This window comes from Corvus brachyrhynchos, unplaced genomic scaffold (assembly GCF_000691975.1).
Source record: "Corvus brachyrhynchos isolate BGI_N302 unplaced genomic scaffold, ASM69197v1 scaffold1, whole genome shotgun sequence".
Taxonomy (NCBI): Eukaryota; Metazoa; Chordata; class Aves; order Passeriformes; family Corvidae; genus Corvus; species Corvus brachyrhynchos.
In genome coordinates this window covers 4,484,391-4,505,634 of record NW_008237222.1, presented here as the reverse complement: position 1 = coordinate 4,505,634, position 21,244 = coordinate 4,484,391, and the positions used below count along the sequence as shown (strand labels likewise).

The following is a 21,244-nucleotide window of genomic DNA, read 5'->3' as shown; positions in this document are numbered from 1 at the left end:
TTTGAGGAGTTTTTAAATCCTGGGAAAACTGGAAAGTTTGCTGTAAAAATAAGCATTTTTACTATCTGGTCCTTTGAAAATTGCCTCTAGTCTTTTTCATCTTAGCAAATTGATCAACCTGTTACTTTATCTACTGCTTTGTAGATTTCCAGGAGTGTTTTCATTTTGCTCACTTTGCTCTAGATGATTCAGGAAATGGGGTCGTTAGTAGAGAAGAAGTGCTGAAATGAAAGTGGAAATGAAACCTCTGAATTATATGGTCTGGTCTGCTCCATGCAAACCAGAATAATCAAAACAGGTAGATTTAGGAAACTTTTACAGTGAACTTTCCAGCCTCCAAAGGGCACATTTGTTCCTATCCATGCTGGCGGAAATGGGAGGACTAATACTTTTTTCAGTCAGGGCCGTTCGCTTCTGTCATTTTACTTTTCAAATATGTGGGATTTAATTGTAAAGAAAGTTTGGTGATGAGAAACATTAATAAGAATGCATGGGAAAGGACAGGCTGCCATTTGAGTACCACAGCAAGCTGGGAGCAGTTTTTGAAAGTCCACATCAGATTTGAATTTGGGCAGATGATGTGCTAAAGGAAGAAAAACAAAACTAAAAGAAAACAAGACCTGTCAGGGGTCTCTGCTGGGGTTAGATTTCATTCTTTACTTAGTGAAATTCTCTGAAGACATTCACTGTCTTGATGCAGTATTTATTGTTGTATCTGTGTACCTTTTGTATCTGTGTGCCCAGGATGGAAAGTGTGGTCACCAAAGGGAGTGATTCGGTCCATGTCTCACTGTGGTGATGGTAGAAAGGCCTGATCCCATTTCCAGGATTCCTGGAGCAGTTATCAGGGTTATGTGCAGTTCCATGCTTGAAGTCCTTGGAGGCAAAACACCAGGGAACCTTGACAGGGTCCTCAGGAACAACCAAAATTTTACCTAGGTCATTCAAGAAAGTCTGAACCAAGGAATCATGGCATCTATAAGCCAAATATAAGCATCACTCATGTTAATGGTTTTTCAGTTGCTCTGTGCTTACCTCCTTGTCCATCTTCAGCATGCTCTTAGGATACAAAGCACTTCAAGGGCTAATTTTGTGGTGGAATGGTAGAAAAGAGTGAACTAGAAGTTATTTTGCCCAGTAGCTGAGCCACTATGTAACTTACAGGTTTGCTATGTTGGTGTTCAGACACTACCCTCCAGCACCTTCTTTCCAAATGAAATTAGTCACAGGTATTTCCATTAGAGATGATGAGATTTTCTGCTACTGACTGCAGGGGAACCAGAGTTATTCTCATGAAATTGTGTCTGAGCAATCTGCAGATTTTAACAGAGTACACATTTTTGTCTGGTCAGATATCAGGTTATAGATCATAGTCACATTTTACTGCTAGGACAACAGAAATCTTTACTTTTGCCTTGAATTTCAGTCAAAACAGCTTATTAAATACAGGAACCTTTTCTGGGAGATTGGGAGATTTGCAGCCTCCACTTTGAAGCACTGAGGTTGTTCAAGAGACTTCCAAAGTGAAACAGGACAAGAATTTGATCTGAAAGCTGTGTGAATTTGTACTAGTTTGAAAACAAACCAGTGGGAGGCACCAAGTCAGAATAACAAGTTAATGGGAATTAAAGAAAAGATAAAAAAGTAAAAGAAAACACTGGTTCAAACTGACAGAGTCAAGGTACAACCTGACACCCTGTTAGGCAGGGTGGTGGTAGCAGTCTGGTAGAATGGTGGCTGCAGTCCTCTGAAGCAGTGATCCTGTAGTAAAAAGGTCTGCTCTTCCTCAGAAAGTCCAGTGGTGGCTGTGTAGCTCCTGTCCTCTGGAAATCCAGTGGAAAGGGTTGTCTCTGGTGTTCAGAGTCCCAGATTATATCCATGATGGGATGCTTAGTTCCTCCCTCTGGGTGGAGCATCTCACAATGGGGTAATGAGTCATGAGGCCAAGTGTTGATTAGGCTCATTAACAGAAGATAGTCCGGAGGGAGTTATCTCTGAGTCAGGTGGCAGGACAATGATGGGCAATTAACAGAAAGATAGTCTGGGGGGAGGAGGCAAGGAAACACTGCCCCACCTGATTTCAACAGCTCATGAGGATGGTAATAGAATACACTGCAACCCAGGACAGAGTTCTAACAAGATCCTTCTTTTGCTTTTTTCTACCTCTCCACAAAATGCAGGGAGGCTGCAAGAAGGTCGCTCTGTCCCCATCTGGCACCTGGCCTGCTTGCCGAGGCCCCACATTCCTTGGCTCTCAAGGGAACGTGCACCCCTGGTTGTTCACATAACATTTCCTCTCATGGGGCTGCTATGTTTCAACGCAGCAAAAAAAATAATCCATTCTTCTCCCTTACAAGCTTTTTGGCCTCATCCTTTCTGGCCTGGTCATAGGCAGTGGTTAGGTGTCCACAATCCTTCCCTATCCTGGTCACCACTCAGTCTTGCCAAGACTCTTTCATCTCCAGATTTTGTCCTTTGTGAAAGGACTTTCCTGGCTCAAGTGCCTGTCAAAGACACCTGTCAGTGACGACTCTGCCCACTCCAGTGTCCTCTGTGGGCTGCAGAAGTACCCATAGCCATTTGTGGTAGCAGACAGAGAAAGCGTTTAATGATAATTACTTCTCAAGTCTTCTGTGGGTTTAATTCCTAATACATGGTATTTCTTACCCCTGGAGTTGTTGAGTGCTTTGTATTTTGTATGTGTAAGTGTTCTGTGTTTTCAACAGCACGAAGTTTTTGTAAATCATTCCAAAGCAGGTTGGGAATGATTTATAACCACAATTAATGCTGGAATAAAAGACCACATACAGAAAAAAAGCAAAGAACATCTAGTGCAAGAGCACTGTTTGAACTGTTAGTCTTCTAACATTACTTCTCTATAAATACAGAAGGGGTTAGTCATAATAATGACTTTTTGCCCAAGGAACTTGGTCTAGTAACTGTTGGCTCCAGTTTACTGGAGTGAGGGCCTGTGTTCTTGCATTATACATTCATAAGCTGAGAGCTCTTTCCAGTTTCCTTTCACTCCACCTTGCTGTTTCCTGATTTACAATGATCTTCAAAACATGCCTCAAACACAGATCCTTCTGGGCATTGTGGAAAGAACAGTAGTGGGTTGGCTCTTATTATTGCTTTCCCTCCAATTAATGCAAACTCACAATGTGGGGAGATGATGGGGTTGGAGAGGGTTGAATAGAGATCAGAGAAAGCAGACCTCAAAGACAGAGAGGTAGATGTTAGGAAAAGTACAAGCATAAGGCAAGATGAGTATGACCTAGAGACAAAGAGAAGGGAGGAGGACAGAGGAAGTGATTATAAAAAATACCCAGCATAATTGTTATTTTTAAAGCAAAAATTAAAAAGAAAAAGGGAATGGAAGGATGCTTTCTCCAAGTATAAGAGAGAGTTGTTTTTCATGCCCCATTTGTGCAGTAGTCATTGCTTCAGCTTTCCTCATTTCTCAAAGATTGTCAGGACCTCCTACATTCCCCACCTATGGGTCCCCAGTCCTACATTTGTGGAGTGAAACTCCTTCCTTCAAAAGATTACCTTTGCACAGATGGGTTTTAGATCGTTTATATTACAAGCATACCTAAAACCCACATCCAAGCCTGCAATTGTACTGCCCTGCCTTGTGCACAACCTCATTAAGAGCAGCCTATGTCTAGATGAGTTTTCAAGCAAAATGAAGGAACCAGATGTGCCTGTGTGGGGAAAGGAGAGGGAAATTAAGAGACAGAGAAATGAAAGGAAGTGCCCAGGTCTTGCATCAGGCTCATGGCTGTGCTGGGATAGAGCCCAGAGTTCCTTATCCAATGGCTTAGCCACCAAGCCAGGCTGCCTCCTCCTAATGACTTTCCTAGTGACCTCTCTGGGCATATAGAAACAGGAGGAAGAAAAGTAGGGAAATGCAGCAAGGATATTATGCCTTAGAGTTTGTACAAAGGAAAAACAAATGAAGTCCACTCCTGCCATTGCCTTTTTTAACCCTATTTTGTTCAGCTCTCTGTCTTTCCCTTTTCCTCTTGTCTGTCAGACAATCTCTTTTGCTGTTCCAGAGGGCCAGTTCCTGAAGGCTATGCATGATCCCCGTTAGGGAATGACTGCCATCATGTCCAAATTAACCAGAAAAAGAACTAAAGATTGCATGAGAACAGGTTCTGCAAGAGGCTGAGCTCAGACTTCTGAAAGTATATGTAAATGTTGACAGCTCCTGATTAAATTAAGGGCCATGATATGTAACCTTTACTCGTAGTATGGTTTTCCTGATGGGCTTTGTATGAGGAAACATGAATTGAGACCTCATCCTGCCATAGCAACAGAAAAGTTGCCTCTGAAGCATCTCAAGAGGTTATCGTTGGTGGCTAAGGCTTGGTTTGGAGGAGTTTGTGTTCAGTTCCTGGCTTTGCCATAGATAAGTGTGCCATTCCTGGAGTCACCATCACTGGAAGTGTTCGAGAAACACCTGGACATAGTCTAGGGGACAATGTAGTCAAAGGTTGGACTTGATGGTCTCAGAGATCTTTTCCAGCCCAAGTGATTCTATGATTCTGTGCTGGGTATTTTGGGGCTAAAATGAAATAATAATTCATTCTCAGGATTATACCAAGGAAAATTTCACAAGGGGATGACAGGTGTTGAGGTGACTTCCAGACAAGTATCATGTAAAGATACACAGACAGGATAGAAAGGTTCAGTTTAATAATCCTACAACAGTGAAGCTCAAGGTGACACATGTGGAACTCAGTTATTTCCCCAGTTGTCCTGATTCCAGCCAGGATGGGGTTCATTTTTTGCAGTAGCCAGGAGGGAGTATGGCCAGGACCTGGAGGTTATTCTGTAGCCCCTCATGTCGTTGCCAGGGGCAGGCAGAGGGATTTGGTCTTCCAGGGAGAAGGAGTTCCTTCCACCTGAGAAAATTCATCCAGGGTGGTTTATTGCTGAAGGCTGCAGTGAGCATTTTTGCATGTGAATCACTCTCTCTTTTGTACACTTTTATCATTAATATTGTTGCTGTTACTGTTCATTTCTTATCTCATTGCTGTTTCCAGTAAATTTTTCTTATCTCAACCTATGATGCCTTTCGTGCCTCCAGTAGGAGTGGGGGAGGAGGAGCAGCTTGTGGGTTTTTTTGTGGGAGAACTAAATTGGAGAGTACCATTCCTAAGCCACAACAGCAGTGCACTAGCCTGGCTGGAATTCAGGGACCACTTTTGTCTATATTTCTGCATGGATCGGAGGAGAGGGGAAGTCCAAGGCCTTTACCCATATCTCCAACGTGCTTCAGGAATATCTGTGCTACAAAAGCTTTCAGCAGCTATTCAATCCTGCAGTTTTTCAATTATCTTCTACTTATGCTGTACTTGTTTCATGTTTTAGCACAATTCAAGATGGTTTATCCTTGATTATTTAACGTAATGAGACTAGACAAGCCAGCTAAAATAAACATGTGGAAAATACAAACTATATACATTAAGGTACAAGACCATATGCCAGGAGAGTAATGAAAGAAGGATCATTAACATCCTGGAGTACAGGCATACTTAACATAGTCCTGTTCCATTGGATAAACCCCCATTGTACAGCTCCAGACAAACATAATTAAAATCTTCTAGATCTAGCCTCTGTGCTTCTGATCGGATGGCCTGTTCTATTCACAATCCCATATAAGCAATCTTCATAAAGGTAATCACAAGTTGACTATAAAATAATCATGGGTTAAAAGGTACATCTGAAAACACTCAGAGCTCCTTCCTGCCTCAGGAAACCATTGCACCAGCACAGAGGATGGGCTGGGGCTGAGGAAAGGCAAGACTCATCCAGCCGCTAGAGTAGGGTTCATCAGTAGAGTCATTCCTACAGAAATTTGACCATCAGTAAAGGTATCCTATCCCGCTTACCATGGGAAATGAGGGTGGAAATGCTGTTTTTCACTAAAGTTAATCTATTTGTGGTAGAGAAGTCAGCTTGATAGAAAAAGCTGCTGTATGTATCAATCTGTAGCAAGGTAAACTGAGCTTTCTGTGGCTTGGCTTGTTCCTGCTTTCATTCCTCCGTAAGTGCAGTGTGGGAGGAGTACAGTCTGGTGGTTAAAGCACAGGCGAGTGCTTCATTTATTTGTGAAACTTCTACTACTAACAAAGTAATTGATAGAATCGAACCAAGAAATATAACATGCAAGCCAAGAATGCTGACATGTTATTAAGAAAATGGGCACTCTGTGCACTGGAATGAAAAATAGCAGGCTTCTGAGTATGGCAAAGTGTAACAGTAGGTGCCCATCATTCTGCGTGTCAGTGCCTTTCAAGCACCACTCACTGACTGTATTTATGTGTCATGGTGTGAGAAGTAAAAACAGAATAAATACAACTACAGTATAGCCACAACTGAACTTGAATGAACTACAGTCATACTGGGTAGGTAGCTGGGCAACAGCTGGAGACAAAAACACTTAGACCCATGATTACAGTCCGTACTGACTTTGGTGAAGATCTTAAAGCAGAAGTTCTTGCAGTGAATTTATTAGGTTTAAGTTAAGCTGTCTTAAACCTAACCATAAGTATCTTATGGTCAGAGAGTCAGGTAACATTTTTCTCCTGCTAAAATACTGATACCACAATAAGGATTTCCTAGATTTTGTGACATTCCTTGACATTTTGAGGTCAGAATAGACAGATGGTCAGATCATCATCTTATGATTAAAAACTGTGACCACCGGGAGTGTTTGAATTTGCTTTCAACTTTACCTTGAGCTAAACTGATTCTGTGGAAGTTTGCATCTGCTGTGATGGGAGTGATTAAGAGTTTTCTAGTTTCTTTTTTACTGAGCTGTGAGCCAGGAGGGAAGCACAGTGGCATACTGAGGGGGACAGCTGAATGAGAACGGGTCATGTTACAAAACATAATGGGTTTGTGCACAGAGAAGGGGCATAAGCACAGAAGGGACAGTGTCCATGTCTTGTTAGATGTGTAGGCTACAGTACAGACACAGGAAGGTTAAAATCTCTCTAGACTTGGACCTCTCTATTTCATGATGTGTTTCAATTTTCCCTCTTTCTTGGAAATGTATGATACTTTGGTATACAAGGTGGCAAGAACCAAAGAATCCCATCTCCCTTGAGATTTGTAGACTACAGAGGGAAAGGGTATGCAAGGAAAAGAGGCTTAACTGATACTCTGGTTTAATGGCCTCAGTTATGTTTGGTCTCTGAACTGGGGGTTATTGGTCACTGGGCTCTGAGCCAGACAATACACAGACTTCAGCTGTCACCAAGAGTTAGTTGGCAGGAGGTTATATCTGACTCAATTCAGAGGAGCAGTAATCGTGCCCAGCCTGCCATATCCTCTGGCATGTGCTGGCCAGGGCAGAGCTGCCACCCCTGCCATTAATCTCTGAATGATTCCTTGGACTCCCTGCTAACAGTGGTTTGATACGTGGGGCTTTGTTGCTGCCTTGCCTTTATTATGTCTTACTTCCAGGGATTTCAGCAGTGCCAAATCAGTTAAAGCCACTATGTACTGATTAGCTCTGTCTGCTTTGGAGTAGATTTCATGAGCTTTCCCTTATGGAATAGCTGTCATGCAAGACAGTCCCACCAACTAGACAATTCCAAGGCTTAAAAGAAAATGAAGTCCCTTAATAGTGCTGGAAAATTGACAGGTGTCATGAGTACCCTTCCCCAATCTGTCAGGCTTGTTTTTCTCTCATTTTCATGTGAGTGACACTTTCTCTACCTTCCTGTGCCATAACGTGCAGAGTTTAGTACGTGATAGTCTCTCCTCACCTGGAAGGCTGATTTATTTTCAGTGCCCTTCATAGCACCAGCACTCTGCTCAGGCCTATGTTAATTTTTACATGTATTTGCATCACCCACAATGCCTAGAGATGGCAGTGTTCTCAATGACTTAAAACTCACTGTTTTTCTTGGCCTCTCCCTTATATTTTTTGGGTCAGTCTTGTTTCTTTTCATTGGGTTCCAGCCTTAAATTGGCCATGGTTATATGTCACAATATAGATGTTAAGCCAAAATATATAGAAAATATGAATTCTCTTCTTTGCCAGTATAAATCAGCCAAATGGACCATATGTTTTGCCAGACTCTATAGGCAGTGATAACATGCTGGCAATGCTCCTTTGTCTTGTCCCTAAAACACCAGACCCATGACAGACCTGCCACACAGAAATAGAAGAGCCACCTGATGCTGTGTGGAGTTTAACATGCTCTGACCCCTTCATCTGCTAGTACCCTGCCTTCCCATTTTACTACTTCAGTGACATTAGAGAATTTTTCAGAGAAAATAAAGCTACTAGAAGATAAATGTGAGTTACAACCAGCTCTTTTCAGGGCAGTTGTTTCAGCATTCTGCTTCTTAGCTGGGATGTGCTGCCCATTGGGGATGACAAGATGTGCTGAAATCCATCTTCAGTTTTAACACCAGCGAAACCTTCTCTTCTTTGAACTGTAACTCATGGTTGCAGGTGCTCTTGAGCATCTGCAAGTTTGAACATACAAACTCATAAGTCTGTCTGGAAAATTTTTCTTGTTTTTTCTGTGGATTAGCTCTACATCAGTAACAGGCCACTACAGTGAGAATAAATCTGTTTGTATTCATGAAGCATTCAGACACTGAAAATAAAAGAAGCGCTTCAGCTAAACAGGGAGAGCCTAGGAGGAGAGGGAGAGGAATACACCATAAATTTGCAGGGTCTGAAAGAATCCACAATCTACTGCTTGGTTTGAGACTGTGTTGTTTGGTTTGGGTTTCCTTTTGTTTTTTCCACAAAATAATTTTAATGTCTGCTTCGTTATAATATTTTGAGCTTGTTTTTATTTTCTAATTTTCTTTTCCTTTTTTTTTTTTTTTTTTTTTTTTTTTTTTTTTTTTTTTTTTTTTTTTTTTTTTTTTTTTTTTTTTTTTTTTTTTTTTGTGGTACGACAAACATATCTGCAGGTAACACTGAAGGGGAAGATTGTATAAACAGTAATACAGAAGTCTAGGAAAGCTACAATTGTGGTCAGGAAATTAAGGGACTGGAACCCAGCAGTAGGTGAAAAGATAACCTAATACATGGTCATCTGGTGGAAGATGATCAATAGAAGGCAGTGATGTCAAAAGCAATGTAGCTTTAGGCAGCTTCTGGCAGTGTTACTAAGATGTCTCATTCCAGAACAGAGAGCAAATAGTACTTCAGCGTGTTCTGTTGAGAATGGCTCCAACCTACTGACATTAAGTGTAAGTACTTTACTACCAGATAAATGTAGATAAGTTTATGGAAATCTCAGTATAGAGCAGCAGCAAGTTGGGGGCATTATTGAGGCTGACTTTGATTAAAAGAGTGAAGTGTATTTTAAAACCTAGGGTAAGATGACAGTAATTGGAACTGTAAATAACAGAGAAGCAGAAGTTTGTATGGTGGGTGGTACAAAAGAATGATTATTGCTGAATAGGGTATAATTTGCTGAAAGGAAGGAAAATTACTTTTAGACTGAACATAGTAAAGCCCTTTATGGCACTGCAGTGTATCAGGTTATACAAGAACACACTAGGTATGTTGTAGTGGAGGAATAGTACAAAATGTAACAGTAGAATCATTTAAAAGCTGCCTGGAACAATTTTTAGCAAGAAAGAGTCTCACACAAGTTGGGGGTGGGATAGATGTTGTCAGGTGTAAGTTGCTGTACTTTTGAGTCCTTTGATATATTTCCAGCTTCCAGTGTGCACAGAGGCACAAAATAAAACAGCATACTTTATCTAACACTGCAGAGAAAAGTTCATAGCATGGGTAAGAGCCTCCACCCTTTAAATAACATTTATTGTCACTGTGGCTGAGCAACACAAAGCTGAGATAGCTTAAACGGGTAGCCTGACATCCCCTTTCCGAAGGAGGAATCTTGGAGCAGTGCAGAGTCCGTTTGCCAGACTGCCACTCCTTAATCCTGGAGCAGGAACCAGGCCAGGGAGAGGAGATGCGATCTGAAAGCTATAGCATGCTGCTAATTTCCTGCTATTGCAAACCCTGTGGGGAATCCCAAACCCGGCACAGGCTGGACCAGCCTTGGACCATGCTCATGTTCTCCAGAGGTAGACTGCAGCAATATATACAACACTCATTGCCAGCAAATCACTAAGCACTGCATCTGGAGCTTTATTTCAGAAGCAGATTGAAATTATTTTAATTAAAAGCACACTGACTTTGTGATGGAGTAGCCCAGAACTGTGCATTTACAACTATCAGTTGATTTCATGCACTCATCCCAAAAGACTGTAGCATGCCAGCTTTAGAAAGGAGGTGCTCTCCCCCACTAAATCAGTGCTGTTTGAAGATACAGTTCTGTAAAACCTGTATTATGTTTTTCAGGTGGTACATTGCATTTTGGGACAAAATTTGTTCTCATTAACATTTTCAAGAGGTTTAACTAGTCCTAGATGAAAGTGGTATAAGAGAACTTTACAGGGCTATACATAAGACTTCAAACATTGCCCATGAATTTAATTGAAAGAAGTAAAAAGTTTATCTCCATGTTCCTCAGGCAGTAAGCCCAAATACAGATTTAAGTCCAGAGAACTATGGCACAGGTGTGTCCTACACAGACTAGAGAATACCTCTAAAGGTAATGAGCAGCTGACAATTTGCAGTATATCCATTAATGGCCCAGCTGGTCACATGCATTCTGGAGCTGGTAAGTGACATATATCATCTAAAGATACAAAATACCATCACATGCTGCTCTACAAAAACCTCAAGCTGACATGTAGAAGCTTGGGACATGAAACTATTTCAGAAATACGTGATCCGTCCATGGTTCATTCCCTTTGACCAGGGAGGGACATGAAATGCTGAACTAAGCACTGTCTGCAGTATCTGATTGGAGATGACTAGAAAGACTGTGAATTGTAGAATGCTAATCATGCTAAGAATTTTCTAGGCCTGCTCCTGTCCTGGAGACTGTGCCTTCTAAAATGGTCCCTTGTGTGACTCAGTATGACCCGAGACCTTGTGGCAATAAGGGGCTAATAAAAGAAAGTACTATGATAAAGAAAAAAAAGTAAATTAACTTTCCACTACAGCAGGCCCACATGATGGAAAATTCACTGGGATGTGCCTTCTAGAGAGCAAAAGCAGGAGTTTGCTCCAGGAATAATCACAGAGATTAAATGTTCCTGCTGGTTGGGAACATTGTCTCTTCTGTTTATTTATTTACTTTTCTTTTTTTAATTACCTAAAGAGAACGTGGGGTTTTTTTCAGGCCAGGCTACTTGGAAATGAACCATTTGGCTTGGGAATGCTCAGTGTGACAATGTGTCTTTCTGAGCTTTCATGGATAATGTGAGAGCTGGTGGGACTGCCTGTGACACTGGTCCTATGGCCAGCCGGGTTTTCAGCTTGTAGCGCTAGTCAGGAATTTCTGAGTTCTGGTATAAGAAAGGTAGGCTTACCTTAACGATCTGGGGACAAAAGTGTGAGTGTAGGTGTGAGTAGTGCAATCTGGTTCTGGGTTTGTACAGCATCCAGTGAAATAGTTCACTCACCTCAAGAGTTGCTACTAAAGTAAGCAGAGATTCACATTTTAAGTACTTTCTCTTAAATACCTCCAAGGGAGAATTCAAAGTGCAGTCAATTTCTGTTGCCTTCACAGGCACCCAATTCTCCCAGTCCTTCTGGTTTCCTGGCATAAAAAAGACCTGGGCACACTGAAGGATATGCAGCAAAGGACTGCTGTGGTGGTTAGAGGGTGGCAGCACATGTCATACAAGGAGAGGTTGAGAGAAGTGGATTTACCCTGCCTTAAGAACATGAGGTTTATGAGGAAACTGTACTGCTTGCTGCCTTCCACTGTCTAATGTGAGTGTGTAGAGCAGATGAAGCCAGATCCATCTCAAAATGCATGTGGACAGGAACAGGTAAAAGTTGCAACACGGGAAATTCTTATTAGTTATAAGGAGAAATGTTATCACAGTGAAGGTGGTCAAACACTGGAACAGAGGTTCAAAAACTTTGTTGCTAAAGGTTGTACCCTTGGAGAAATTCAAACCTCAACTGGAAAAGGCCCTGAGCAGCCGGACTGAATTGTCCCTGCTTTGAGTGGAGGCTGGGACCAGATGACTTACAGAAGTCAACTTTAACATGCCTTGTGCAATGGTTCTGAAACTGCAGTGCCTGAAGTGCAGTAGCCTGTGTCTGATACTGCTCTAGCCTTTGATATATTGAAGGCCCCCATGAAATGAGATATTCTCTTTTTCACATAGACTATGAGTTTTAGCACTGATTTTAAAGTGCTGTAAGATCTTTGAATGGAGTGGGGTGCTTTTATATTTGCTTTGGAGGCTCTGTTACCAGTTACATGTGACTCAAAACTCACATCACAACCCCAGGGTCTGCAGGCAGTGAGAATTAGAAGGCCTTTATAAGAAGGGAACCTTCAGATCTCTGCCCATGGCTGCAACTCTTGCCAACTGCTCCAGGAGCTGTCATGATTGACTAAAGAGATTGTTATGCTTGGCACTAAGGGCATTGGGGACCTTATCAGGCGAGAAAATTGTTTTTCATATTTCATCGAAGTTTCAAATCCGTCCATGTGTCAGCATGCTTTATAACAATCTCAAAAGTGCCACAAAGCCAAGGTAATTCTTGTATAAATGTTAGGACCTTTTGGGCTCTTTTATAAGCAAAGAATGGGTAGTGGAAGAAAGCCAGTGGAGAAGAAAAATCTCTGCAAATACTGGCTTCCAGGCTCAGACAGCTGTGTCCTCATTACTGTTAATAGCAAAGAGCTATGAATGTTGGGCAACATTCCCCTCTGAGTGTATACATAGCAAGCCATCTATTTATTTATTTCAGTGGTGGTGATCATAGGAAAATGCCTATAACCCCTGCTCAAATAACTGGCTTTAACTCAGATCTGGCATTCACTGCTTTATAATGCTTGAACCACATTTTCTTGCAATGTTCCAAAAATTGCCGCCAGCCAAGTGGGTTGCAAACTATCCTGGATAAATGAAAACTGCGTGGTTATGGGAGGTTTACTTTGTTCCAATTAGTGTGTGATGTGGATGTCTACTGGCAGTTTTTCCTGCTCTCCTTACTCTCAGTTCATGGCTCCCTGAAAAAAGAGGTGTTTCAACTCAAAGGGCTTTTCCCTCTTTCTCTCCATAACCCCATTCAGTTACCTGTAGGGCCTAAATGAACACAGAAGATTTCCAGATTTGTGACATTCTGATATAGCAAGATCTCAAAGGAGATACACTGAGCCTATAGAGGCAGAAAGTTATGTTTTGTTTAGCCCCAAGAACTTCCAGTTTTGAGCAGGACCATGACAGGTTCTAGATGGTTGCAAAACTCCCAGGCAGGACAAGATGTGAGGCTGAAACTGCATTAAAGAAAATTTCTAATAAAAGTTACATAACATTTGCAGGAGTCCTGGCCCCCACCTGTAAATCAATAAATCAATTGAGATAAGGGCAGATCTTCTTCCTCTGTATTGATCCTGGCATAAAACAGAAGTATTGATCTGGATGTCTTGACTGAATTTTCTCTCCATGAAACAGAAGATTCATTTCACTGAAAAACTGATTAAAAATCCTACATTTGATAATCGTTTCTACTTCACTATATGAGCTTCCAGACACACATTCTGCAAGCCAGGCTCTTTTCCCTGGTTTTAATGCTAGGTTGAGGGATTTACGTGTTAGCCTCCTGGAGAAAGTCAAAGTGCCCATTGTATGTGTGTTTGACTCACGCAGTTTCAAGTGACATGAGGCAATCTACAGCCATGCCACCTCCAGCTGGTGCCTCCTTGTATGCTCAAGCCAAGCTTCTTTGGATACTTTAGATTCTTTGAATCCGGTCCTTTACTGAATGAGATGCTGGTGATTATTGCTGAAGCTTTTGTGAGAGATCAGTTAGTGACAAATCTCATATTGCTATTCCAGTTTCCCATGATAGAGATCTCTTGTTGTCTTTTTTTCATGTATATTGAAGATTTCAAGTTACCCTGTGAGAGTGACTACAGCATTCATACTGAATTATCTCTATGGGTATGTACATATTGCTCACCTAGAATCTCTCTTGTATTTTCAGTTGTTTTCACAACATGCTTGATGCTGCATATCCAAAGTGGCTGCATTTTAATGGAAGAAGCAGCCCTTCCAATAAAAGTTTCTGTTATAACCTGCAGGTGGATATTTGTATCCCTTTGTTTTCACTTTCTGGATCCATTTGGATCAATTTCTTCTGCCGTATTAAAAGTCGGACTGTTCTCTTCTTTACTAGTTATTGTGGTTTATTCACAGTCCCAGACCTCTCTAGCCTGCCAAAACACTTGGAAAAGGAGCTCTTAATGACTCAGTTAAAATGTACGGTCAAGAAGTTCACTTATTAGAGGAAATGTAAACTGACCACCAATTGGCTAAACCAGCTGGCTGGACTATTTGTGCTTGAGATTTCTCAAAGCTCCCCAGGGAACAAAAGTGGGAATAGCAGCTCTCTGCTTTTAGTTCTCTCATGTTCTGTACCCTAACAGAAAAGTCTTTGAAAAAATTTGTTGGAGGAGAAGCCAATAGCATTTCACTGACATGTTCAAAAGCTTTATAAATAATGCTTTAAATGTCTATATTTTTGATATATTCTTTCTTTCAGGGTCTTTTTTAACTAACCCATAGATTTGTAGAAAAATACAATTCAGCCATAGAAAATTCTGTTCATCACTGTTAATGCTTCTACTCCTCTTCTGTAAAATTTTATAAGCCTTCTCTACAGATTCTTGCATGAGACTATTTCATATCATGCAGCAAAGGGATGATTGTAAGGATCTTTTTTCTTATTTCTGAGTGTGCATTTCCTGGCTCTGACTGCATATTTTTTGTTTCCATTACAATAGAAAGTGCTACTTAGATAACCTCCCATCAGCTGGGAGTATTCTCAATAAAAGCTCACTGGCTCCTCTTACCACCCTACCAGCAGATCACAGTGTAGCATGTGGTCATATAAAATAGATAATTTTGAGAAACCACAATAACACTTCATTTATTCAGCTGAAAAATATGCTTCCTGATGATGAAGATAAAACCATGTTGAGCAAAAATTTCTTTGTATCTCCTAATTCAGCAGGTTCAGTGTCATCAGTGGAATAGTAACACATCTACCTCACTTCAGCAGGGTACTTGGGTCACTCCCGTTCTGCTATACTGCAGCTACTTGAAATAGAATAAGTGCAGCAGGGAAATAGCTGAGATTCCCAAATCCCATGCACTGATCATGTACTTCATAAGATGTGCAGAACCTGCAGCAGGAAATCATGAATCCAGAGAATACAGTTATGTTCCAGTCCATGGAGTTTCTATGTTTAACCAAAGCTCTTAGTTGAAATTAGTAGGGTGTCTTATTTTTGATCTCAGAATTAGCATACTGACTAATGTGCATTTGTGCAAAAGCTCTCATGGGACACCAGGAACAGTCCACACAAGTGGCTGGGATCTTGTACCAACAGGGAACCCTGTGAATGTGTGGGAGTGAGGATCTGTGGTCTGCAGGTGATGCCAAGTGTGTGAACCACACACAGGTCTGTTCTGAGCAGAGAGGGGAGAGGCTGCTGGCCCTTTAGTCCTCTTGCTGTGCACTTCTCTACATGGCTGTCCTGTAAATCTCAGCCACAAAAGCAGCACTAGAGCTGCACTCAAAGAGCAAAGTCCTTCACAGTTTAGCTGTTGTTTATCATCTTTGAGTAATGTGAAAACTGTGCTTGCTAAGGAAAGGCTCAGATAGCTGGCAGGAGACATAGAACCTGTGACACATGTTGAGCAATTTTCATACCAGGCAGAGGGAGCAGAATTACAGATTCATGCCTCACACTTATTTAGTGTCCATTTCCAGACTGACCCTTTGTGTGAAAAAAACCACTTTAATCCTTGGTTAGCCATCAATCAGTAACCTAATGCATATGGGATGCAGATAGAGAATTAATTCAGCAATCAATGGCCAGTCCTCAGAGAGTGAAATATGCAATTAAACAGGTGTTTAGGGAGTTGATCTTGGACGGTGTCCAAGCTCAGCAGGGTCAGTTGTCCTTGGAAAAAACACTGACCCCACACAGCAGCAGTTTGAATTTGGCTTCAGTCTGCACTTTAGGAATGTGGCATTGTTATTTCTTCCCTTTTCTTATCAAATGTAATTATATTGAGAAAAAAAAAGTTTTGAGAAAACATGTGATTTCACTGAGTAAAAATCTACTACTGAGGAAATTACTTTTCAGTGTCCAAATAAGGAGTGGGGGAGAAATTTGGGGAAAGTGCTCTGTTCCAAGTAATCTTGGAACTGATAACCATGTTACTGAGCTCGGATGTTTAGTCCTGGCCTGCAATTATGCCTATAAAAAACAGACATCCAATCTTTGTATTATTTTAAAATGGAGCCCTGAGGGTTATAAATGACTGAACGAGCTTTAGTGTTTGAGCAGACAGAGATTCTGGAACAAGCTGTCAGCTTTGAGCCTCTCTTCCAGAATGTTGCATCTTAAGAGCAGGATTAGCTCCTGGGGTTGTGACAGTAAAACAGTGGGACTAAAACACAGACAGAATAAAATAAAGATGTAGGGCCCCAAAATCACACACATCTCCTTGTAAAAGAGGGAAGAAGATTTTCCATGGCAAACATTTTCCAATCTGCACGACCTGTGCTCTCACAACTGTCAAATTAATCTTCAGTATTACTGTGTTGAACCCCATGGTGCTACTGGCTCTCAAATAATCACGATGGCAAAAAATACCTACTTTTGTCAATGGCTGATCAAAAGAAGGAAACACAGCCATAGCTACTACTGTGACCCACAGAAATTTGTAGCATGATTATCAGCATTCATTACTTAAGAAAGGAAGTCATGCATGCTAAATATGTTCCAAAGAGAACAAAATGTAACAGTCCATCTGTGAAACAGCACACATTGCCAAAAGCATATTGTCTTGGAAATCTGCTGTCCACATTGGCTTCCCTCTTCATCACAGAGTCCAAGCAAAGTTTCACTTCTAATTGTCAAAGTCTCCAAGAGCATGGTTCTAGCTCAGAGATGATAAGCCCACATCCTTCCATGACAGCTCTCTACTAATGCTGTTATTCTGTTGTCAGCCAGCCAGGAAATCTGCCATGGAGGGAGTGGAACGGTCACAGTGCCCTGAGCACAGACCATGCCTGTGGAGGGATAAGCACAGTCACACATCCCACCACTTTCAACACCAGTGGCTGGACTGAACAAGGACAATAGTGCCCCTGTTCCTGTTGTGGCAGGTGCAAATCATTTTGGGATGGAACGTCTTTGGTAAACTTTCCACTCTATGCATTTACTCTGTCATTTGGTATGTAACCACATGCTCATAAGGACCAAGACTTTTTTTTCCTTTAAAAGTAGCTTTTTGTCAAGAAAATCTTTTCCTGCCTGAAGGGCTCAGAAAAGTCTCTGAACTGATGAGGTGATGTTAAGGACTTGGTTTCTGCCTGTATGCTTTAATGCACAAAGTCCTGTTTATGCACAATCCTTTTTTTTCTGAGGAGAAGAAAGGCAGTGTCTTTGCTTACAGTTTTTGAACCACACCTTCCAGAAGGCAGGTGATTCCAGATCCTAAACACCTCTGCTCCGTCTCCTGTTGCCTGCTGGCTTCTTCCCCTGGTTATCCACCTCACAAAGTTACTTAGAAAACTCTACTACTTCCTGCATGACCACATCCTCTAACCTACAGTTTAGTCCTCTTGAGGCTCTTTGATTCAACAAATTGTCTGTGGTAATAACTTGGATTCTTCCTCTTTTACTTGATTCATCCTCCATAAAGTAGCAATCACTCTGTGTGTACTGAAAGGAAGGTGGTTGGCATGCTCAACATATTTAGGCTGATGACTTAACATCTTCTAGCAGGGAAATGTTATTAACGTTTTCTGTGTTTTCCACATATTTCAGAAGTTACTACAAACATTAGGGGTACAATTTCTCTCACTAAAAATCAGTTTTCAGATGCTTAATCAGTAGCACTACTAAAGTGTGTGTCTTATTTTTATTTTGAATTTGTCTTCTAGACACTGAATTTCATTTCTTTAGTTTTAGTGACCATCTCTAGATAAGAACACAGTTTCCATGAAGAGGTTTACAAATCACAGGCAAATATACCTTGAACCTTATCTGAAACAGATTACTAAATGGAGTATTATCTTGCTCAAAGATAAATTTTCATGGCTTGGAATAACTCTTTGGAATCTCTTGGTATCTCTTTGCATATCAGTTTTTGAAGGTTGACACTAGAAATGTATTTCAGTAATTATCGCATTGATGCAATATACAGTGGTAAGAACAATTTCCTGTGTCTACTCAGTGTTCTCATGTTTATGCTTGTCTTTTCAGCAACATGATGACAAGAAAAGTTCATTTTCAAGTGATTATCTGTAACAACCCCAGAGTTATTTTTTTGACCTACATTTTTTACTCTTGATATATGACCTTGCATTTGTCTGTCTTGAAAAGCACTTTCAAATGTGCCCACCATACCTAGCAAAATATTTTCATATCAGACTTCATTTGACATTTTAGTTCTTAACTCCACCAGCTTGTGATCCTGTGGATTTTACCACAAATGTGGAAAACAGTGGGCCAAAACCAGATCCTCAGAATTCCACATTTATGATTCTCTCTTGATATTTTTGAACTCCTAGTTTTAGCCTCTTTGGTTTGAGAAGTACTGAATATGTCTGGTCTTAATTCAATGGATTAGAGTGTTGGTTTTCTTTTTATGCTGTGATTTCTCACAGTATTATTGATACAAATAAGAGTGGTCTCAGTCCTGCATTCTTGGTGGACGTGAGTCAGTACAAAAAAAGATCTCCTGATAAGAATTAGCCTCCCCAGTGAGATGTGGTGTTCTGCTGCAGTTTCACATCTAGCTTTCCTTTCTGACTATATTAATATCCTGACCCACTTTTGTGTATGCATGGCTTTTAAATTTTTTTTTTCTTTAATTTATGAGCAGTGAATTAAAAATTTCATTCATTGTTCTATGATGTGGCTAAATTCTAAGGAATCCACTAATGTCCATTAATACTAGCTTTTACAGATAATAAAACACAAAGCCAGTAATTTGCATGCTAAACACAATTAGTTCATTTATTTATTTTGACATTGTAAATGATATCTATCCAGTCACCAGGCATCCTGCCATCAATTAAAAATACAATCTGTACCAATAAAAACAAAGCATCAGCACATCACATCCTACAAAAGGCAGTCAGCCAGAAATACAAAAAACCCCAACTTTCTCCACCCTTGCAATCCCCAAATGAAATTCCATTGCCCCAGCCACCTCACCTCTTGTTTAAATGTTGAGTAAAGACAACATCACACCCCAGAGTTGCTAAACCAACCCACCACAGCCATAATTTTTTTAAGGCAAACATGGTGATCTACGAGAGAGGATGTGGTTAATTTTGAAGTATTCAGGCTTAGGCTCTTGCAGCACGTTTCCTTACAAACAGATATGGAGATGCCATCTACCTATTCTCCCATGCTGTCAGTAACCCAGAGATCTTTAAAACTTATGGCTTGGAGCCATGAGGCTCTGTTCATTGTAGGTGGTATTTCTTAGGAGGCAGAGAGCAGTGGTCTGGATGGGCCATGTTGTTGCTCTCGGTATTCATCTGGGAAGTAACACAGTGAATCGTTCCCACTTCAAGTCAGATTTTAATTTGTCTGGACTCCTGCCCTAACTTCTGCCTTTGGAACTAGCTGTGGGAGCAGTAATGCAGACACAGCAACTGGAAAGATGGATAAGAGAAGCGAATACAACAACTGGAAGGACGGGTGAGAGAATGTACATGACCACTAATTTAATAGCGTACAGCGGGATAATCAAGAGCTGAAACAACTAGAGCCAGCTCTGGCCAAGCACTCCTTGGCAAGAGAAGTTTTGAACAGTGATCCATCCTACCCTGCCTTGGTTCTCTAGTGTGCTTATAAAGTGCTGAACAACTGGTCCCTCAAAGGAGTCACACAGAGTGAGTAGTAATTTGAGAAAATGTGAATTTGTTCAAAATTTTTAGGTATGACAACCTTTAACATCTTCATTTTTTTCATATGTAATTTCACAGCAACACTCGCGGTCCTGTCTGTAAGGGTAAGAAGAGGTGTGAAAGCCAGATGACTCTTAATTTGCTACTGACTACATCAATAGTTCTCTTTCTGCTGCAGTAACTGCTGGAATCTCTGAGGTTCCATGCACCGTTAGGGTAGAGCAGCAACATTCTGAGTACCATAGAATTTAGCTGAAAGAGCCTCTGATGCTTCCAAGTCCCTCTAGTAGAACATAATGCTTTCAGAAGATGGTTAATCTTTTATTTTAGATCTCACTAGCCAATGTTGAGTCTGCACAAAATTTCTGAAAAAGTGGGGCAGGTTGTACATGAAAGACTACAAGACAGAAAGGTCTGTGACCTGCTCTTGGTTTTGTTTTGTTAAGTGGTCATAGGCTTGTCCTTTAATTCCTTAATCTTGAATTTCCTCATTAAAATCCAGGTGCACTGGTATTTATCACCAAGTGGGATATTGCAGGGTTTTGTAGTCCAGTTTGATTTGTATTAGGATTGGAAGGCATTAAATAAAAATGGACTCACTGTGAACAGGTTTTGTACCTAAACCCTGTTCTGAAGAGTTTTAGATGTTAGACAGTGAGGGAGGCTGGACTATGGCAGAGATCTGTGCTGGCTCCTTGACCTGCACAGTAACCACCACATACTTTAGTCTGTCTTCACTGAGGACAGATCTAATTTGTATTTCCTTCCTAGTCCACCTCACAGCAATTCTTCTTTGTTGCCACATTCTGAGTCATCGAGCCAAAATCACATGAGGCATCCAGTAACAGTAGCTGTTATTAAAGACTAGACTTGTTTGGATGTAGGCAATATTTTCTAGGGATCTTGGTGATGAAAGGTACTAAAAGTAGGTTCAAGTATAATGAAAACCATCCTTGAATTATCAGTGATGGGTGACAGCATCTGATGCTTTCATGGCACTGATGCTGAGATCATCGACTATCACAAATTATTAACATCTTGGACAGTAGAGTTTCTAGGATTTCTTACTAGCATGCTCCCCTTTAATAACTCTTCTGCTCTCCAGCTGATTAGATGTTACTTTGGGGCTCAGATGACAACTCATTGCAGTATTTCTGTCCATGGTGAAGACTGTGACACCAGTTACGCTGGGTCAGACACACTCTT

At 41.0% G+C, this 21,244-nt stretch overlaps 1 protein-coding gene across 2 annotated transcripts in view; it reads left to right on the top strand.

Moving 5' to 3' along the window:
- Positions 1 to 21,244, top strand: part of FBLN5 (fibulin 5) — a 50,739-nt gene that overhangs the window by 7,330 nt on the left and 22,165 nt on the right. The window lies entirely within an intron of this gene.